This window comes from Vombatus ursinus, unplaced genomic scaffold (assembly GCF_900497805.2).
Source record: "Vombatus ursinus unplaced genomic scaffold, bare-nosed wombat genome assembly UNPS02014812.1, whole genome shotgun sequence".
Lineage (NCBI taxonomy): Eukaryota > Metazoa > Chordata > Mammalia > Diprotodontia > Vombatidae > Vombatus > Vombatus ursinus.
Window position 1 is genome coordinate 81825723 of NW_020954590.1, and position 17974 is coordinate 81843696.

General features: G+C 37.0%; 1 protein-coding gene and 1 pseudogene across 2 annotated transcripts in view; one reads left to right on the plus strand and one right to left on the minus strand.

Moving 5' to 3' along the window:
• Positions 1 to 17974, minus strand: part of LOC114054252 (carbonic anhydrase-related protein) — a 183067-nt gene that overhangs the window by 106182 nt on the left and 58911 nt on the right. The window lies entirely within an intron of this gene.
• Positions 1295 to 13157, plus strand: LOC114053804 (annotated as a pseudogene).

Genomic DNA, 17974 nt, shown 5'->3' on the forward strand with positions numbered 1-17974 from the left:
TTCATGCTGTTCTTAGACTCTAACCAAAATATCTGAGATTAATGACAGCAGATAGCTGCTGCAAATGACTATTTTGTTTAAGGCTTGGTAATCAATGTAGTCTGCCTCTATATTTAGGAGAGAAAGGGAGAGACAGATAGAGGCAGAGATATAAACAGAGATAAAGTGAAGAAAAGCCAAGAGAGACAAAGAGACAGAGAGATGGGGGGGGGAGAGAGAGAGACAGAGACAGAGAGAGAGAGAGAGAGAGAGAGAGAGAGAGAGAGAGAGGAGAAGCTAAATGTTACATCAGCACTTTCTTTGCATTCATCTGAATGTACTTTCATGGTGCTAGTATCTTCCATTCATTTAATATATAAACTCATCTGCGCCAAAAGGATGTACTATCAATGAAGACAATTTATGGAACAAACATATTCACAACCTGCAGAGAAAGGATCTGCTTTTTTCTGAGTGAAGGTTCACTGCAATTCTTGTTATTCTGGGGGAATTTCTTTCTTTATCTTGCTGTTAACAAAGGTAAACACACACAGTGGATAGAATGCCAGACCAGGAGTCAGGAAGACTCATTTTCCTGAGTTCAAATCTGGCCTTAGACACTTACTAGCTGTGTGACCCTGTGCAAATCACTTAACTCTATTTGCCTCAGTTTCCTCATTTGGAGAAGGAAATTGCAAAGCACTCTATAACTTCGTCAAAAAAAAAAAACTCAAATGGGGTCATGAAACATCAAGCATGACTAAAAATGACTGAACAAAGCTAACACAGCTAAAATGGAAACCTCATCACTGTTATCCCTGAATATACCTGGATTGTTTGTGCTTTTTAAAACTAGAGAGGCATGAACCTTTTCAAAACTAGAACTGTACAGCTTCAGTCACAGATGCCCAAATATCATCTCAATTGTAATCAAAACAATTATGCCCATGTTACTTCCTCCTTACCACTGAAAGAATGATTTCATGCTATATAAATCCCTCCCTCTACTGCTGCCACAACCAGGGATTAACTTTTTTTTAAGGGCCTCCACCGAAGAGATATTCGTTATCTCCTAACTTGGCTCTGAGAAATAGACACAAAGTTCAATAATAAATCATTACTTAAGTATGATCTCTTTAGTCTGGATGAGGATCCCAAGCCACCTCAGTCCAAAGGATGACATTGGCAAGGTCAGAACATTTGCTTCTCCTCCTCCCACAATTATGTTCCTCAAGCCTAAGATAGCAATGAAGTAGTCATTGCAGAATTAGCAATATACTTCACAGCTATCTTAGAAATGTTTTCTTTACACAGGATGATGGCAAACATTGTCAAAATATTGTCAGATAGAAGTCACCACAGAGCTTCCCAGAGGTTGGTATCCCAGGGAGATGATGATAATGATGATGATGGTGGTGGTGGTGATAATCATGATGATTGTGATGATGACGGTAATGAAAATGATGAGTATGATCATGATTATGACCACGATTGTGATAGTGATGGTGATGATGATCATCATGGGGATGGAGATGGTAATGATGAGGAGGAGGACGACGAGGGTGATGGTGATAATGATAACTAATATTTATATAGCACTTTAAGGTTTACAAACACTTTACATGTTATCTTATTTGATTCTCACAAGTCTGTGAGGTAGGTGCTATTATCATCCCCATTTTACAAATGAGGAAACTGAGCCTGAGAAAGGTTGAGTGACTTGGCAAGAGTCATGCAGCTAAGTATATGAGGCAGGATTTAAACTAAAATCTTCCTGACTCTAAGTCCATCACTCTATCCCCTATACCACCTAGCTCCCAAGACTAAAGTTCCCACCCAGATTCAAACTCCACATCACTGGATTCAGAGTCTAGAGAGTTGACCATTACACTATGTGGCCACCATGTTCTTTCTATTCCCTGAAAACTTACCCAGATCGAAGCCACCTTCTCAAGGCAAGTAAAAAAACTTTAGTGGTCAGCTTCAACTACCAGAGGAAAAACCGAGATTCTAAGAATTTTTCCAAAGATCACACAATTTTTCAATAATAAAGTAGGCCCCAGCATTATAAAACACTAAGCCCAAATCTTTCTCTTACATCCAAGCTAGTCTTTCCAACAATAATTAAAGAACAGAATTTACTGTCATGAATTATTATTGAGGGGAATGGCTTAATAATTTTCAAAAATGGATCAGTTATTTATGGGAATAAGGATAACATATGCTATTACTGTAGACAAAAATTATGCTTAAGGGTATGAAATAGTCATTAACTAGGATGGAGAATAAATTTTCCCTGTAGGAAAGTATTGCATGATTAGGGTCACTCAAAAGGATTAAATATTCTCTAGCACTAAATGCTGCTGATGGCAGACTAGGCAAAGTAAAATGTCACCTATAAACTTCTGATGTTATCAGATTTGTTTAAACTGAAGAAAATACTATTTTGATTGTACTAAGTAATATGTTTTTAGGTAGTAGTAAATTTATAGTCCTTTAAAATATTCATTATGGGAAAAAATATTCATTGTGACACTGAAACATTAGGGGCTAATTGTATTTACTTTAAGTGAATAATATACAGTATGGAAAAAAAGTACCTTCAAAAGTTATGAACTATCCAAGAAAACACATCACTTCTACGAAAAAAAAAAGACAATTTTCTAGTACATACTGTATTATCTTTTGGCATATATGCTATATTTGCTTAATGTTAGATTCATTCTCAGACCGTAACCAGTTTATTTTTCTCAACATACAAAGGAATGTTTTTACAATGTAGCTCCTAATCACTTAGAAATGAATAAATTTTAAATATGCCTCTTAATTGGATAGTGTTTACTTAAATATTTTCTAGATGTGCAAAAAGCTCAATGAAGTAATTTTTTTTAAAGTTGGTAATTTTTTAACCTTCATGAAGCGATAAAATAAATTTCTAGCCTCTATCTAACTTCTCCAACCTCTTAATAATAAAAATGAATATGTCATCATCATCTGGCTATTATGATAGCCAGAGTAGTGAACTAGAGTCAGGAGATTTTAATCTTGGCTCCGACACTTACTAGCTCTGAGATCTTGGGCAAATCCTTTAACTTCTCCATGTCTCAAAGAACCTTTTGTGCAAATGAGGTTAATATTACCAGTAGTGTCTATCTGTAGTGATTAAAAGGTTCAAGAAACATAATTTCTGGGTAATTTAATCATTTTACTAATGAGGCCAGCATGTTTACTAATAAAAGGATGGTCATTTGGGCTCTCATAGACCAAGGACAATCATGGCAGTGGTCTCAGGGCTTCTTTGTTCTTTTGAAAGAAGAGTGGCAATCAACTCTGATTGGTTAACAATTAATGAAAGAAAGAATATTACAGGGAGGGGCTGAGTGTGACATCATATCATCCTTGGACAGAGAGACTATCTCTATACCCAGACCACCCCCAGACTTGGACAATCTATTCAAAGAATTTATACCCTTCCCAAGCCTGATCAGAACACAATGGCTACTACCCCTTGGTGGGGTCTTGAACAAGAAAGTTAGTCCAATTCCATTATCAGCAATGTCTTTCAAGAGACTGAACTTTTTAAAATCAGGATTTTAGAAAAAGGAGGAACTCTGGATCTCCCCAAGTCATTGGTTACAAATAATCATTTATCTCATATCTTACAGGGCTATTGTTAGGTTCAAATGAGATCATGCATAATAAAAGTTTTGCAACTTTAAAACTGCTATGTAAACACTAGCTATAGTAAATGGCTCAAGTTCAGAAAATGATTATCTCATGGTTTATATAGGACTTTATCTTACAAAGCACTTTCCTCAAAGAAGTACTATGAGGTAAATAATGTAAGACTGATAAGTTTCCATTCTTCTCATTCAATCATAGAGAAGAGAGCTTCTCTTAGGAGAAAGGGGCAAAAAAGACCAAGTAGGGGTAGGGATTCCAACTAATTAAGATGAGTCTTTTAGCTCTTAGTTGGTTGTCTCCAAGTAAAAGCTTTGATTACAAATCAGTGAGAACCGCCCCCCCCAACCTGAGTATCTAGTTAAATGAAACTTAAGCCAAGTGCAGATAAGTTGATAAAGAACAATGAAAGCAGACCAAAATCTGTGATAGTTGTCCTGAATAACAAGGCAGGTTAAGTGGTATTTATAAAAATAATTGCAAAGTGTTTCCAGTACTATATCATTTAATTTGGGACATAGCCTGATGACTCAGGACCAATAATAAGGAAGGATCAGGATTTCTAAACTTAGAACTTTAGTGTAGGCATTCTAAATTACCTTTATGGTTCTGCACCTCAGGGGCCAAACTCTGAGGCCCCCCCTTACTCCACTGCCTGCCCTTCTCCCTCTTCTTTCTGAGGGTTTCAGGGATGGGAACTGCTAGCTTGTTGCAGAGACATGAGTCAGGTTTTCTGGGAAATAGGCCACCCCATCTTTCAGCATATTTACATCTAGGAAGGACTGTTCTCTGCTCCATTTTCCACCTTTCTCAATAGAATTTTCCTGGGGCCCAAGAATTCCTAGTTATGGCTCCCAGCCCTATAGAGAATTGAACAAGTAACTAATCCTGAAATATGTATAGCACTGGCAAGCAATACTCAAATATTCCCATGGATTTGTGATCTCATTAGAGTGAATATTCCCTACAACAAGGCAACATGGATGGTTGCAACTCATTCTTGCCTTCCCATCCTATGTAATTCTTATTCACATCCTTCCATAAGTTTGCTACAAGGGGTCCACCCAATGTACTGGAGGCCTTCCTCAATTTCTCAGGGTATTGTTTGGCGGACAGCAGAATACACTGGCTATACAAGATTTTTTCCATGTAAGGACCCAAGCAACCTCCCCATCTTCTAAATTAAGAAGCCAAGTAAACTCAAATACCCAAAGAAAGGCCTGTCATAACAACCAAAAGCCCCTTTTCCCACCTGCAGAGTTTGCAAATCAACTAGGCACCAATTCCCAGGCATCCCCCACCCCCACCCCAGTTTTCAGTACCAATCCCAGGAGTTAGGCTGCTGACTTCCTCCCCACTCCATGCCTAGTGCTGTTTGACCCAGATGAAAACACTGTAAAAACCCACCTGATTGTACAGGTTTTGGCAACCCAAAGAAACGTTCTAGGGCTTCATGCAAATAGAACAATATGTCATCTGCAATCAGGTGTACTAGAAGACCCTCCGTATTTTCAAGGGAAACCCTCATCAAGTTAGATTCAACACTGGATCATTTCCACAACAGCAGCAAACACCTTTCAGTGAGTCTATGCCTTTCTGTTTTATACTTCACATAATAATTAACAATCAGGGCAGAGGGGGTGGGGTGGTCATGAAACAAAGTTATCTGTTATATCTTTCAAGGAATCTTGCATAGCTTTGACTTATGCTTGGGAAACACTATATTGTATGAGAGCCTTTAAGGTAGTGGTTATTATAGCAAATCAAATGCTTTTGTAATAGTTAGAAACAATAAACACACTGAGAGCTTGGGTTCTGTACTTTTAGCTAATTGTGTGATGATAAAGATGTGATTTCTTGTGATTATTTACAAAAGCCTACCTGTTCCCTAATAATACTATAAAGGATGTCCTCCAAGTGGGGGAATATCATTTTCATAAAATTATATCTAGAAGGGAAAGTGAGGACAGAAGTTGTTGATATTCCTTTAGTCACTTTGGGGGGGCGGGGTTATTAATAAGATGCAAGATGCTTTTTATGTCACAAATCCTACCCTTGCAAAGTGTACTCCAAAGAGTCTGAATGAATAAAAAGTACTTTAATAGAGAATATAATTATGGAAAGTATATTGAATTTAAATTATGAAGACTGGAGGTCTCTAATTTTGCTACTTATTACTTATGTAATCCTAAACTTCGCACAGTGGATGGGCACCAGGCCTGAAGTAAGAAAGACTCATTTTCCTGAGTTCAAATCTGACCTCAGACACTAGCTGTGTGACCCTGGGCAAGTCACTTACCCCTGTTTGCCTCAATTTCCTCACCTGTAAAATGAGCTGGAGAAGGAAATGGCAAACTATTCCAGTATCTTTGCCAAGAAAACCCCAAATGGTGTCACAAAGAATCAGACATGACTGAAATGACTGAACAACAATGCTAAACTACCATCTTCTAACATCCTATACTGGTTTTCTCCCCATGTATCTTTCCAGGTTTAGTTAATTCAGAATAGTCAATGAACTTTCTAAATGTGAGCAATCTATTCCATGCATTCAGTTCCATTGTTAACTGTCTTTTAATTCTCAGATTCCTGAACCAATGACTTCATGTATACTATTTTCATATTCAATATGTTTATAGCTGGCTATCTATAGAATCTTAACCTTATTCCTTGCAAATTACAAAACACTGCATAAAATTATTTTCCCCTATGCTACAATACTTATATTCTGAATATCCAATTATGCTTTTAAAGTGCTTAGGGGAATCATTTGAATGAAATATATGAAAGAACATAAATTTGTATTATACTGTGTTTCGTTTAATAATGATAATTTCCATTATCATCCTCTCAGCTCAACACACTTCTTAAATTGTCACAAATCCTAACAGCATTTCTCTAAGGCTGGCTGGGATGAGTTTAGCATAATTATACAATAGGTACAGATGAAGAAATTGAGGTTAAACAATTGAATGGAAGTCAAATAGCAAAGCCCATGGTGAACTGGGATTATAATGTAACTCTTCCCTACTAATCTCTACCTACCAGACCAAGCTGCTTCCTTAGGAAAACCTTAATACCAAAAATTGCACTTCCCATTGATTCATTTCAATTTTTATATCCAATTTGCTTTCATTCATATAGTTCCATAATGACTCTGTTGTGAGCCTCCATGGGGATTCAAATACAGAGATGGAGCAGCAAGAATACAATTACCTTCCTAATGTCACCATGCTTTTTTGTTCCCTAATGAGGACTGATTTCTTATGACTAAAATACTTAAAGCTTTATATATATATATATATATAGACACATATATATACACATATGTATGTATATATACATAATATGTATGTCATATATACACATGTTCAATTTTCAAGTTTTTAATAATTCTGTGATATCATCTTATTAAAATAGAAATGATAATACTGTGCTGTACTTTGATTTTTTTTAAAGTCAGATATCTCTCTGTCTTGCCATTACTATAAAACAAGCTGATTCTATAACTTCTACCACATTGTTGTGTCTAATGATATTACACACACACGCACACACACACACACACACACAAGAGCCAGTGGCTATTCATTTATCTGTTTTTACTACGATTGAAGCTACACAAATTTGGATAGGTATAGAATATACCATTCTATTGTTTTGATTATATGTTGATTACCAAAAAGGAAAGAACTTTATTTTTAATCCTATCTTAACCTAGCAGCACTCCTTACTCTGTACTTTTGCTAACTCTTTCCGCTTTATCAAAATGCATTACTCTTGTGCCCTATTTCCTTGGGTTCTTTCAAGGTGACTAAAGTTACCCTGATAAACAAATCCATAATAAGCAATTATACCTAGCACAAAACAGGAGCCAGAAAAAAATTGCTGATTAATTGACAACCCCTCCTAGAAAAAAATTTTATTATAAAAGAGTCATTCAAAACTTTGACTCAAAGGAATGATCACATAGTTAGGTGACACAGTGGATAAAGCACTGGACCTAGAGTCAGGGAGACTCTATCTAACTGTGTGACACTGAGTTGATAATTTCCTTCAGTTTCCTCAACTATAAAATGGGGATAATAATAGCACCTTCTTCCCAGGTTGCTGTGAAGAACAAATAAGAGAATACTGAAAAACACTTAGCCCAGTGCCTGGCACATAGTAGGTACTTGACAAATGCTTATTTCCTTCCTGCCTACTAATGGTGAGAATGTCAGGGACTATGACAAACAAGTAGAGAAGATAGGTTTGATTGGGAGGCTTTTCAATGTAGAGCAAAATGGCAAAAGAAAAGGTTGGTACAGGGCTTAAGGGGAATTTGATGAACTTGTGGAATTGCTGAGACCAAGGAAACAAAGGTGAGTGAAGTTCTCAAGTTCTATTTTTATATCAAGTTGTATGTTTGCTAGTAAAGTTTTAACCAGGTGTTTAATGTTAAGTTTTTTTCAATAAAATAAAGCTTGAGATCTCAACTATTATGAAAATTAGAAGAAATTGTACAATTATTGCATCAAGAGTGCTATATTTCTGCCACAGCCAATCAACTGTTATTTGTATACCAGGCATAGGCAAACCTTGCTCCTAGAAAAGAAAATAAAGAGACTCAGAAAATGTCTTTCCACACTTCAGGTTGTTAAGAAGAATGAAGCATTCCTAATATAAAGAGAACAAGGCTTCAAAGTGGCAAAAAAAAAAACTGAGGTATAGGAGAGGAAACTTGACTCTTGTCAGAATGTTGGAGTGGAATAACTGAATGTTACCCAGAGAAGAAAGAGAAAGAAAAAGACGAGAAGAGAGTGAGATGTTCTTAGGAGCAAGATGTTATTTATCCACAAAAAAATTATATAGTTGAGGCACAGAAGGTATCAGGTAAGATTCCATCTAGTAAGGGTCAGAGAAGAAGAAGTGACAGTAATTGGTGATTGCCTCCTCAGCATTACTAAAAACAGCTATTTATCAAGAGATAACATCAATAGAGAAGTCTGTTGTCTTTCTGAGTCATGTATTTAAGGCATAACAGAAAATCTTCTAAGAATTATCAAAATGGATAACAGCTAACCCCTTCTAGTGATCCAGATGGGCACAAACAATATTACTAGAAGGAATCTAAAAAAGTATTGCCAACAATTATGAAGTCTGACATGGGTAATTGACTACCATAGGACCACCAATTCTGTTCTCTTCACTGTTGTCAATTCAAAGTAAGAAAAAAATTAGTTTGGGAAGTAAAAATCTTGCTAAGAAGATGGTGGCTAAGAATGGAATTTGGACATCCAAATCACAGATCTTTACAATGAAGGAATGGAGATTCTTGGCCAGAGACATAGTACACGTACCCAGTAAGAAAGTATTTGTCAAATGTCATGCAAATTTTATCAAAATGACTTTAAACTATAATGGATGGGGATGGGAGAAAATTATATAGGCAGATATATAGTTAGATAAACATCTACATATTTACATATACACATGTTTCTATGTATATATATATGTATATGTATGCACATATGTGTGTGTGTCCTTCAAGTTAGACACAATACTACAATACTACAAGTAGCTAAAAAGAATAAAAAAGTACAATAGTTGATATTACCCAGAAGTTTACAGGAGACAAAAATTTGAAATAAGTCAGTAATAAAACCTGTGACCTCAGATATCTATAACCAAATGCCCAAAGTTTAGGCAACAAACAAAAGGAACCCGAGGCCCTAAGAAAGAAGGCAAAATTTACCTCAAAAGTATCAGTGAGAATTGGTAAGAGGAAACCTTAGATGAATAAATGGTGCAATAGACAGAGTGAAGGATTTGGAGTTAGAAGGCCTAAGTTCAAACACTAGCTCAGATACTAGTTGTATGACCCTAGCCAAGTCATTTAACCTCACTATGTCTCTATAACCTGCAAAATAAAGATAATAAAAGCACCTACCTCAGAGGGTTGTTGTGGAGATTGAATGAGTTAACATACGTGAAGCACTTTGCAAATTTTAAAGGATTATGTAAGTACTAGCCACAAGGCCTTGGTGATGGTTAGCCTGAAGCAGAAAAGACATGGAGAGAATATGACAGCTGTCTTCAGATATTTCAGGGGCACCTGGAAGAGGGATAAGACCTCCTCTGCCTGATCCCAAGGGCAGAATTAGGGGAAAGGGAAGGAGTAAGCATTTATATAATACATACTATGTGCCAGGAAATGTGCTAAGTGCCTTACAAATATTATCTCATTGGAAAGAAGGAAGAGCAAATCAAAGTTGTAAAGAGACAAACCTAGGATTCAAGTAAAGAAAACATTACATAGAGTCACCCAAAAGTGAAATCAGATGCTTCACAAAGTAGTGGCTTCCTGCAGACTGGAGATATGAAGGTCATTTGTCCACTGTGAAGTAAAGAGGAACTCTGTTAAAACATAGGTTAAAGTAGGTAGCCTTGAGGTTCCATCCAACTCTGGGATTCTGTGACATCTGAATAGAACAATATCTTGGAGTATATATTTATTGAACTAGCTCATCAGATGAACCAAGCAAGAGTTGAGTGAGGCAAAGGCTATAACTTTTTTTCAACTGTTCTTTTCTCATTTTCTCTATGTTCAATAATTTTTTGCTCTATAACAAAAATAAAAGAGAAAATGTGGCATAATGGACATAGAGTTAGCCTCAAAGTCAGAAAGACTTGGGTTCAAGTCCCAGATCTTCAGAGGCAATGTAATATAGTGGATAGAATGCTGGATCATCAGGAAGTCCTGGGTTCAAATCCTGTCTCAGACACTAGGTGACCTAACGCATGGCACTTGAAGTCTCAGTACTCTAAGAAACTTTCTGAGACTATGTTACAGAGGTGTTGCATTGGTACAGAACATTTCCTCATCCTAGAACCCCTTATAGGTTATATGACTTGCCCAAGGTCACAAAGCCAGTATGTATCAAAGGCAGGACCTGAAACCCAGTTCTTCCTGGCTTGGAGGCCAGCTCTCTAGCCACTACACCTTTTGGAGGAGACGAAATAAACATTTATTAAGTGCCTACTATGTGCCAAGCACTGTGCTTAGTACTAGGAATACAAAAAGAGGCAAAAGGTAGCCCCTGTCCCCAAGGAGCTCACATCTAATAGGGGACGCAACATGCAATCAAATCAAAAGCAAGCTATGTACTGGATAAACAGAAAATAATCCTAGGATCAAGAGGGGTGAGGAAGACTTCCAGTAGAATGTGGGATCCTAGTTGGGACTTCAAGGAAATCAGGAAGGTCAGTAATCAGAGCAAAGAAGAGAGAGTATTCCAGGAATGGGGACAGCCAGAGAAAATTCCCAGAGCTGAGAGACAGAGTGTCTTGTCTGTGGAACAGCCAGGAGACTAGTGTCACTGGATCAAATGGTATGTGTTAGAGAGTAAGGTTTAAGAAGACTGGAAAGGTAGATGGGGGCTAGGTCATGAGAGACTTTGACTGCCAAACAAAGCATTTTGTATTTGATCTTGGAGGCAACAGGAAACCACAGGAGTTTATTGAACAGGAGAGGGGGATGACATGATTGGGCCTGCATCATCATCATAGTAGTAATAGGGTGGGGAAAAAGGAGGAAAAAAAGAAATTTACTTGATGATTTTGTTTTATATTTGAAGGGAATAGCAAGTTGTACAGTTTCATGTACAATCATCTTTGTCATTATGCTATATTATGGAAATGCTTGTTTTATTCCACAAATAAGTATTAATTTAATTTAAAAGGGGGGAGTAGTAGTAGTAGTGTTTATATAGTACCTTTAAAAATGATTTTACATATATAATGTATAAATATACAAATATATATGCATATATATTTGTGTCTAATAGAGCCATCTCTAGGGTAGGTGGAGGAGGGAAGAAAAATGAAGAAAAAAAAAGAACGATACATGATAACCTTGTTAAATATATAAAAAGAATAGCAAGTTGTACATAATAGATTTGCAGTTTTATGTGCTATCATCTTTTTTCTTTCTACTGTTATGAAAATACTAGGTTATTTCTTAAGTTCAGAATAAAATAAATAAGATTTTAGAAAAACCTTCAGGTTTTGAAAGTGTTTTCCTCACATCAGCTCACTTGTGCAAGCAGTATGATTCCCATTTCATAAAGAGGAAATGAAGGTCAAAACAATTAGGTGAAATTGCCTGGGATTAGACAACTAGTGAGTAGCAGAGCCAAGGCAAATTGTCATTGCAAGGAAATATCATTGATTTTTTCCCTGTATGGGTTAATTATGTTTGGTCTATTCCATGAAAAACTTCACCCATAGCCCCTGCCAGCCATCTCACAAATGCATGTCTTTAAGTTTAGGGACCCAGGTGAGAGTGTATGGATGGTTCAATGCCAATCTATCATAAGTAATAGAAAAACCACTTACAGAAGATAGCCTGCTGGTAGTAGCTCAATAGCATTACCTTTATATATTGAGCACATCACAATTATTTAAAAATAGGATAATCAGATTCTTACTAGAAATGTTGCCACTTTCAGAGATAAATAACTCTTAAAGCCACTAGGTTACCCAAAGCTATTATTTACTCAAATAGATGCAGCTCCTAAAATTTCTGAAATTGCTCCTGCTGGGTATTTCTTACAATCTGTTAGATGTGTAATGATGGCTCTTCCTGTCATTTTAAATCCAGTTTCATATAAGTTGCCACCACTGCAACTCTGTCTCCTTGCCACCTGCCCCCAGCTGACAGCCCTGTCACCGGAAAGGACATGAATGAGTACAGTAACATGGAGTTCAACCAAAGAGTCCAAAATCTACATGAACAAGAATGAGCAGGACCTTGGTAAAATGTTTTTTGGAGGGCTAAGCTGCGATACAAGCAAGAAAGAACTGGCCAAATACCTGTCTTGTTCTGGCAAGATTGTAGACTTCATCATTAACAATGCATCTAGTCACTGGAAGATCAAAGGAATTTGGATTCGTGCTTTTCAAAGATGCTGACAGTGTTGATAAGGTCCAGGAACTTAAAGAACACATACAGGATAGCAAGTGGATAGACCCTAAAATGTCCAAATTTTTAAAATGAAAGGATCCCCCTAAAAGAGTATTTTGGGGTAGATGACATCTGAATAACAAATCAAAGAATATTTTGGAACATTTCACAAGACTGAAAATATTTAATTTTCTACACACAGAAAAGTGACTGGAAAAAAAAAGATTCTATTTTGCTACATATACAGATGAAGAACCAGTAATGAAATTATTAGAAAACAGATGTCATCAAATTGGTTACGGGAAGTGTGAAATCAAAATTGCACGGCCCAAAGAAGTACGCAAGCAACAACAGCAACAACATAAAGGAGGGAAAGGTGCGACAGCTGGTGGACCATATGATCTAGGGGTCAGGGCAAGGTCAACAAAGCATACATGGAATAGCATCCCAAAGGAGTGGTAATCAGCAAGACAATTATCAGCCAGTCATACTAGAGGAAAACTACGAGAAAGCAGGTGCAGATACTACAGAAACCTATCTTATAGCATGACAACATTGAATAGAGAACCAGCTTTTACTGATTTGAAATGACTATTTTGTAAAGGACTTCAAGTGTACAAGACACAATTCTGTCCAATATAGAGTGGCTCATTTAGTTTTCTTGTTTGTACTTTGTTCTTTATAATCAGGGTTATGGCATGTGGATTTGTGTTTATAAAATTTTATTTGTATAATTTCATGTCAAATGATTCCCAAAAAATAAAGTGCTTGTAAAAATAAATAAATAAATGCATGTGCACACGCACATGTGTGTATGTACATAGATACACATAGTTCATCAAAAGACATTTCCTTCTATCTATCATTAGTCCTAAAAGTGAAATCAAAATCCTATTTGATCCCCATTGCTGCTCAGATACTTGGTAACTCAATGACCCTGGGTTCCTCATTTGTTAAATGGAAATAATAAAACCTATCTCACAGAGTTATGGTGATCACTAAAATAATATCTCTAAAGCATTTTGTAAACTTTAAAGTGCTATGTAAATGTTCTCTCTTATTATTATTGATTTATCTAATCCAGATCCTAGTGGCTATTATATACCCAACTCCCAGGGCATTCTTCCTCCTTTCTCAATGACTTTGGCTCCAGTTACCTCCTCCACCCCAACTCCTGCCCTCATACTAGGGGACTTCAGCATATATGTTGATGTTCCCTCAAATACCCTAATCTCCTAGTTCTTAAATCTGCTCAGTCCCCATGGCCCCCTCCTCCACTCCAATTCAGTTATACAGAAATGGCTACCCCCATGGTCTCACCATCATCCACAGAGGTTTCACTTGCCAAAATCAAGAATTCTGAAATTACTTTATCCATTCATAATATTATATAATTCCCTCTCTGCCTCTGCTTTACTTTTTCCAAACTTAGTCTTAGTAATTATGATCATGAACCACCTCAACTCTACACTAATTCCTATTATCTGATCCCTTGTTTTCATCTCCTATTGTTATTCATGTTTCAGTTCTAGATCACTCTTGCCATTGGCCTCCTAAATCTCTAATCACAGGCTGTTGAACAGAGCCAGATAAAGTCACAGATTCTGTGTTATTTAATTTCAACTGTGCTATCACTGAAACAAGGCAATTATTTTACTCCTCTATAATTGATTCTCTATACCCACCCTCCACAACAGATGTTCCAAATTTTCTCCTCCCTACTTAATCTTCCCCCAGTGCCCCCTCCCCTCAACTAAGGTTCCTGCCTCATGCTTTACCAACACACACACACACACACACACACACACACACACACACACCATAATATTCACAGAAGATTCCTTTTCTCCCCTCCTCCTCATCTCACCTTGACGTTAACTCCCCAAGCCCCATTTCTCCTTTTACTTCAGTTTCTGATAAAAAGATAGCCCTTCTCCTTGCCAAGGCCAGCCCCTCTACAAACACCCTTGATCCCACCCCCTCCCATTTTTATCCAGCAGAGTGCCCCTATTATCACCAACCCCTCCCTAATCTTCAGTATTTCCATATATTTTGGTTTCTTTCCCAATGCCTACAAAGATGCTAAGGCTCACTCATCCCTCAAAAGAATCCTCACTCTGCCCACCATTCCTGCTAACTATTGTCCTCCCTTCAAGCCCAGGTCTTTTAAAAAGCCATCTACAATTCCTCTTTTCTCACTTCTTAACCTCCTCTAGTCTGGCTTCTGACCTCATCATTAAACTGAAAAACTCTCTCCTAAATCATCTCTTAATTAAATTACCTAAATGAATCTCTTATTTGACAAATCTAATGGCCTTCCCTCAGTTCTTATCCTTATCCTTCACCTCTCAGAAGAATTCTACTCAGCTGATCACCCTATCCTCCTGAATACTCTCTCTTATCTGGGTTTTTGTGACAGGGTTCCAGCCTGGCCCTCCTCCTCCCTATCTGACCACTCATTCTCAGTCTCCTTTACATCATCTATGTCATGCTGACTTCCTCTGGGTGAACCCCCAAGGCTCTGTCCTAGGTCCTGTCCTCTTCTCTCTATACTCTCTCACTTAGCGACCTCATCAGTGTTAATAAGTTCAATTTTTGTCTTCAGGTAGATTTGTATTCAGGTAGATTAGAGCCCTAATCTCTCTTCTGAGCTCCAATCCCACGTCACTACTTATTAGACGTTTTAAACTAGATGTCTCATAGGAATCTAAAACTCAACATGTATACAACATGTACAAAACACACACCTAAATCCACTCCTCTTCCAAATTTCTGTATTACTGTCAAAGATATTATCATCCTTCCAGTCCCCAGGTTCACAACCTTGGTTTCATCTTCAACTCCTCATTTACAGACTTAAAATATAAAATCAGTTACCAAGCATGTTATTTTTATCTCCACAATATCTCTCAGACATGTCCTTCTCCACTCGCCCGGCTGCCACCATAGCTCAGGCCCGTATTATTTCTCATCTGAACTACTGCAATAGTTGTGCATTTTTATCTCCCTAATTGAAATGATTTTCCTAAAGCACAGGTTATGACCACATCACCACCCTACTCAATAAACTCTAATGGGTCTTTATTACCTCTAAGGGTGAATATAAACTCCTCTGTCTGTCAATTAAGTCTCTTCATAACCTACCCATCCTACTATTCCAGTCTTCTCCTGAGATCCAGCCATACTATCTACCCTTTATTCCACACACAAGATACTCAATACTCACTCTCCTAGAGCTGTATCTTTGTACTATCTGTCCCTTAATTCTGAATGCATTTCCTCTTCATTTCCACCTCTTGTGACCCAAATGCCCTTCAAGACTCGACTCAAGAACCACTTTCTCTATGAAACATCTACTATTCTTTACAAAGGCTAATGCCCTCCCTTCCAAAATTATTTTGCATTATCTTACATATCCCCAATTATATACAGATTTTCTCCCCCATTGGAATGTAAACTCCTTAAAGATAGAAAGGATTTCACTTTTTTTTTATATCTACAGTGCTTAGCACATAGTAAGCACTTTAAAAATTCTTGTTTGTTTATTGATTGATCACCCAGCGTATGGAGGACTGAACCATGGCACTACCTGTTTAAATGAAACCTTGCCTAAGATACTCTATTAAAGCTCTCCCCATTCCCAAATCACTTTACATGTCACCTTCATATATTTCCAATCCCCCCAGTAGAATGTAACCTCCTTGAAGGTAACTATTTAGTTTTTTTTTTTTAATCTTCATGTGCCCGGTACCTAGCACAATGCTTTGTACTTACTTTCTTCTCTAAAATCCTATGATTTGATGTACCCATGACCTAAGTCTAATTTTTCTGTTCCACAAAATTCATTTTCTCACAGTTGCTTAGAATTCTATGGGGCTCTGAGTTTGGAAGCATTCCATAGAAGTGGAACCACAAGGGAGATCTTTAAGCAGGTCAAACACCCTTGAAATAGCAATTCCTACCCTTCTCACAAATTCCACCAGGAATCTACCCACAGTAGTGAACCAATTGAATAAAAATAACCCTATTTTGTCAGAAGAATATTTGAGGTGAAGGTCACAGAAAACAGATCATTCTTCTGGGGTTGTTGTTGCAGTATCATTTTAATGATAGATATCACTATTCTAGTAAACGGAGGAAAAAAAACATTTAGGATTTAGCAGCTAGTACAGTATTTTGGCAAGCACAATGTCCTGAAGTCACTTAATGACTGGAATTAGATCACAACACATGACATGGTCCCTGCTCTTCTGTTAAACAGGATGCTTCATGTCACAAAGGGCCTCAGTTTCCTAATCTGTAAAATGAGCAGGTGACCTTAATGATCTCTAACATTAAATAATTCTGATAATCTCTAGCTCTTCTGTTTACCCAGTAGGCCTGACTTTTCACAAACACTGACATACTATATCAACAATCCCTATTAGAATATAAAATAATAAGAACTCCCTGAATACAGTGTAAACATAAATAAGGGTCTAAGCTATAATATGGCTGAGCCTGTCTCATGGAGAAGTTACCTTTAAAACACATTCTGCCTTATAGAGTAGAACAAGGAAGTCAGATCCACTATACAACATGCTACTGTATTAATGAACAGCAATAATTTTAAAAGATCTGTGCTGAACAAAGAGTTAGACTATCCCTAAGAGTTTCATCTAATAAGATACAGTTTCATAAGTTGTATAATACCTAGTGATAAATTTACAATATCAATATGCCATCTCAAAGCTGAATCTCATCATCTATAACTATTTCATTGCTATGCTTGTCACAACCTGAGGCTCTGTGACTATCCCTGGAGAGCAAATCAGGCCTGGAAAAGACCTACAATCATCCCAGAAAGTTCAGGCCAAATTCGGTTCAACTTCCAGAGGAAGTTAATGAGGTTAATCTAGACCTCAGAGGTGCAGAGGATCAGTGAACAAAAGATCTCTTTGGACTTTCCTATACCCATAACTATTTCTGTATCATTGCAGATACCATTCCTTATATGTGGCAAATCCTTTCCATGATGCCATGCCCTTCTCTTTCTTAAAATCCCAATTTGAAACTCACTCCAGAAAACTTTTCTGATTTGGAGATTTCTCATCTTAATTGCACATATCATCAGCACTTAAGTCCTTAATATAGATTGATTAATGCATAGTTAGTAATGAATAAGTATTGATAATTAATGAAAGTATTTCCTTTAAGGCACTATGAGGGAGGAGTAAAAGGAAAAACAAGACATTGTGTATCACCTGCTTTGGAAAAAGGTGAACAGTAATTCAATTTTACAAAATATAAACATTTTCACAGAAAGATAATCTCAGTACCAGACTTTAATTTTCATAGAAAACAGACCATATTAACTATGTTCATTGG